Below are 6,000 nucleotides of genomic sequence, written 5' to 3' on the forward strand. Positions count from 1 at the left end.
TCATATAAACTCTGTGTATAAAGACACTGTCACCAGATCACATACACTCTGTGTATAAAGACACTGTCACCAGATCACATACACTCTGTGTATAAAGACACTGTCACCAGATCATATAAACTCTGTGTATAAAGACACTGTCACCAGATCATATAAACTCTGTGTATAAAGACACTGTCACCAGATCACATAAACTCTGTGTATAAAGACACTGTCACCAGATCATATAAACTCTGTGTATAAAGACACTGTCACCAGATCATATAAACTCTGTGTATAAAGACACTGTCACCAGATCATATAAACTCTGTGTATAAAGACACTGTCACCAGATCATATAAACTCTGTGTATAAAGACACTGTCACCAGATCACATAAACTCTGTGTATAAAGACACTGTCACCAGATCACATACACTCTGTGTATAAAGACACTGTCACCAGATCACATAAACTCTGTGTATAAAGACACTGTCACCAGATCACATACACTCTGTGTATAAAGACACTGTCACCAGATCATATAAACTCTGTGTATAAAGACACTGTCACCAGATCACATAAACTCTGTGTATAAAGACACTGTCACCAGATCACATACACTCTGTGTATAAAGACACTGTCACCAGATCACATAAACTCTGTGTATAAAGACACTGTCACCAGATCATATAAACTCTGTGTATAAAGACACTGTCACCAGATCACATACACTCTGTGTATAAAGACACTGTCACCAGATCATATAAACTCTGTGTATAAAGACACTGTCACCAGATCATATAAACTCTGTGTATAAAGACACTGTCACCAGATCACATACACTCTGTGTATAAAGACACTGTCACCAGATCACATACACTCTGTGTATAAAGACACTGTCACCAGATCATATAAACTCTGTGTATAAAGACACTGTCACCAGATCATATAAACTCTGTGTATAAAGACACTGTCACCAGATCATATAAACTCTGTGTATAAAGACACTGTCACCAGATCATATAAACTCTGTGTATAAAGACACTGTCACCAGATCATATAAACTCTGTGTATAAAGACACTGTCACCAGATCATATAAACTCTGTGTATAAAGACACTGTCACCAGATCACATAAACTCTGTGTATAAAGACACTGTCACCAGATCATATAAACTCTGTGTATAAAGACACTGTCACCAGATCATATAAACTCTGTGTATAAAGACACTGTCACCAGATCACATACACTCTGTGTATAAAGACACTGTCACCAGATCATATAAACTCTGTGTATAAAGACACTGTCACCAGATCATATACACTCTGTGTATAAAGACACTGTCACCAGATCACATAAACTCTGTGTATAAAGACACTGTCACCAGATCACATACACTCTGTGTATAAAGACACTGTCACCAGATCATATAAACTCTGTGTATAAAGACACTGTCACCAGATCATATAAACTCTGTGTATAAAGACACTGTCACCAGATCACATACACTCTGTGTATAAAGACACTGTCACCAGATCATATAAACTCTGTGTATAAAGACACTGTCACCAGATCACATACACTCTGTGTATAAAGACACTGTCACCAGATCATATAAACTCTGTGTATAAAGACACTGTCACCAGATCATATAAACTCTGTGTATAAAGACACTGTCACCAGATCATATAAACTCTGTGTATAAAGACACTGTCACCAGATCACATACACTCTGTGTATAAAGACACTGTCACCAGATCATATAAACTCTGTGTATAAAGACACTGTCACCAGATCATATAAACTCTGTGTATAAAGACACTGTCACCAGATCATATAAACTCTGTGTATAAAGACACTGTCACCAGATCATATAAACTCTGTGTATAAAGACACTGTCACCAGATCACATAAACTCTGTGTATAAAGACACTGTCACCAGATCACATAAACTCTGTGTATAAAGACACTGTCACCAGATCATATAAACTCTGTGTATAAAGACACTGTCACCAGATCATATAAACTCTGTGTATAAAGACACTGTCACCAGATCATATAAACTCTGTGTATAAAGACACTGTCACCAGATCATATAAACTCTGTGTATAAAGACACTGTCACCAGATCACATACACTCTGTGTATAAAGACACTGTCACCAGATCACATACACTCTGTGTATAAAGACACTGTCACCAGATCACATACACTCTGTGTATAAAGACACTGTCACCAGATCATATAAACTCTGTGTATAAAGACACTGTCACCAGATCATATAAACTCTGTGTATAAAGACACTGTCACCAGATCATATAAACTCTGTGTATAAAGACACTGTCACCAGATCACATAAACTCTGTGTATAAAGACACTGTCACCAGATCATATAAACTCTGTGTATAAAGACACTGTCACCAGATCACATAAACTCTGTGTATAAAGACACTGTCACCAGATCACATACACTCTGTGTATAAAGACACTGTCACCAGATCATATAAACTCTGTGTATAAAGACACTGTCACCAGATCATATAAACTCTGTGTATAAAGACACTGTCACCAGATCATATAAACTCTGTGTATAAAGACACTGTCACCAGATCATATAAACTCTGTGTATAAAGACACTGTCACCAGATCATATAAACTCTGTGTATAAAGACACTGTCACCAGATCATATAAACTCTGTGTATAAAGACACTGTCACCAGATCATATAAACTCTGTGTATAAAGACACTGTCACCAGATCATATAAACTCTGTGTATAAAGACACTGTCACCAGATCACATACACTCTGTGTATAAAGACACTGTCACCAGATCACATACACTCTGTGTATAAAGACACTGTCACCAGATCACATAAACTCTGTGTATAAAGACACTGTCACCAGATCACATAAACTCTGTGTATAAAGACACTGTCACCAGATCATATAAACTCTGTGTATAAAGACACTGTCACCAGATCATATAAACTCTGTGTATAAAGACACTGTCACCAGATCATATAAACTCTGTGTATAAAGACACTGTCACCAGATCATATAAACTCTGTGTATAAAGACACTGTCACCAGATCACATAAACTCTGTGTATAAAGACACTGTCACCAGATCACATACACTCTGTGTATAAAGACACTGTCACCAGATCACATACACTCTGTGTATAAAGACACTGTCACCAGATCATATAAACTCTGTGTATAAAGACACTGTCACCAGATCACATACACTCTGTGTATAAAGACACTGTCACCAGATCACATAAACTCTGTGTATAAAGACACTGTCACCAGATCATATAAACTCTGTGTATAAAGACACTGTCACCAGATCACATAAACTCTGTGTATAAAGACACTGTCACCAGATCACATACACTCTGTGTATAAAGACACTGTCACCAGATCACATAAACTCTGTGTATAAAGACACTGTCACCAGATCACATACACTCTGTGTATAAAGACACTGTCACCAGATCACATAAACTCTGTGTATAAAGACACTGTCACCAGATCACATACACTCTGTGTATAAAGACACTGTCACCAGATCACATAAACTCTGTGTATAAAGACACTGTCACCAGATCACATACACTCTGTGTATAAAGACACTGTCACCAGATCACATAAACTCTGTGTATAAAGACACTGTCACCAGATCACATAAACTCTGTGTATAAAGACACTGTCACCAGATCACATAAACTATGTGTATAAAGACACTGTCACCAGATCATATAAACTCTGTGTATAAAGACACTGTCACCAGATCATATAAACTCTGTGTATAAAGACACTGTCACCAGATCATATAAACTCTGTGTATAAAGACACTGTCACCAGATCATATACACTCTGTGTATAAAGACACTGTCACCAGATCACATACACTCTGTGTATAAAGACACTGTCACCAGATCATATAAACTCTGTGTATAAAGACACTGTCACCAGATCATATAAACTCTGTGTATAAAGACACTGTCACCAGATCATATAAACTCTGTGTATAAAGACACTGTCACCAGATCATATAAACTCTGTGTATAAAGACACTGTCACCAGATCATATAAACTCTGTGTATAAAGACACTGTCACCAGATCACATACACTCTGTGTATAAAGACACTGTCACCAGATCACATAAACTCTGTGTATAAAGACACTGTCACCAGATCATATAAACTCTGTGTATAAAGACACTGTCACCAGATCACATAAACTCTGTGTATAAAGACACTGTCACCAGATCATATAAACTCTGTGTATAAAGACACTGTCACCAGATCACATAAACTCTGTGTATAAAGACACTGTCACCAGATCATATAAACTCTGTGTATAAAGACACTGTCACCAGATCATATAAACTCTGTGTATAAAGACACTGTCACCAGATCATATAAACTCTGTGTATAAAGACACTGTCACCAGATCACATAAACTCTGTGTATAAAGACACTGTCACCAGATCATATAAACTCTGTGTATAAAGACACTGTCACCAGATCATATAAACTCTGTGTATAAAGACACTGTCACCAGATCATATAAACTCTGTGTATAAAGACACTGTCACCAGATCACATACACTCTGTGTATAAAGACACTGTCACCAGATCATATAAACTCTGTGTATAAAGACACTGTCACCAGATCATATAAACTCTGTGTATAAAGACACTGTCACCAGATCATATAAACTCTGTGTATAAAGACACTGTCACCAGATCACATACACTCTGTGTATAAAGACACTGTCACCAGATCATATAAACTCTGTGTATAAAGACACTGTCACCAGATCATATAAACTCTGTGTATAAAGACACTGTCACCAGATCACATACACTCTGTGTATAAAGACACTGTCACCAGATCACATAAACTCTGTGTATAAAGACACTGTCACCAGATCACATACACTCTGTGTATAAAGACACTGTCACCAGATCACATAAACTCTGTGTATAAAGACACTGTCACCAGATCATATAAACTCTGTGTATAAAGACACTGTCACCAGATCACATAAACTCTGTGTATAAAGACACTGTCACCAGATCATATAAACTCTGTGTATAAAGACACTGTCACCAGATCACATACACTCTGTGTATAAAGACACTGTCACCAGATCACATAAACTCTGTGTATAAAGACACTGTCACCAGATCATATAAACTCTGTGTATAAAGACACTGTCACCAGATCACATACACTCTGTGTATAAAGACACTGTCACCAGATCATATAAACTCTGTGTATAAAGACACTGTCACCAGATCATATAAACTCTGTGTATAAAGACACTGTCACCAGATCATATAAACTCTGTGTATAAAGACACTGTCACCAGATCACATAAACTCTGTGTATAAAGACACTGTCACCAGATCATATAAACTCTGTGTATAAAGACACTGTCACCAGATCACATACACTCTGTGTATAAAGACACTGTCACCAGATCATATAAACTCTGTGTATAAAGACACTGTCACCAGATCACATACACTCTGTGTATAAAGACACTGTCACCAGATCATATAAACTCTGTGTATAAAGACACTGTCACCAGATCATATAAACTCTGTGTATAAAGACACTGTCACCAGATCACATACACTCTGTGTATAAAGACACTGTCACCAGATCACATAAACTCTGTGTATAAAGACACTGTCACCAGATCATATAAACTCTGTGTATAAAGACACTGTCACCAGATCACATAAACTCTGTGTATAAAGACACTGTCACCAGATCATATAAACTCTGTGTATAAAGACACTGTCACCAGATCACATACACTCTGTGTATAAAGACACTGTCACCAGATCACATACACTCTGTGTATAAAGACACTGTCACCAGATCACATAAACTCTGTGTATAAAGACACTGTCACCAGATCACATACACTCTGTGTATAAAGACACTGTCACCAGATCATATACACTCTGTGTATAAAGACACTGTCACCAGATCACAT

General features: G+C 37.1%; 1 protein-coding gene across 1 annotated transcript in view; it reads right to left on the reverse strand.

Annotated features, from left to right (window-relative positions):
* Positions 1-6,000, reverse strand: part of LOC311048692 (uncharacterized protein) — a gene marked incomplete at its 3' end in the record, with an annotated part of 174,773 nt that overhangs the window by 51,799 nt on the left and 116,974 nt on the right. The gene's annotated exons all lie outside the window — the stretch shown is intronic.

This window comes from Gymnoscopelus microlampas (assembly GCF_963454915.1).
Source record: "Gymnoscopelus microlampas genome assembly, chromosome: 7".
Lineage (NCBI taxonomy): Eukaryota > Metazoa > Chordata > Actinopteri > Myctophiformes > Myctophidae > Gymnoscopelus > Gymnoscopelus microlampas.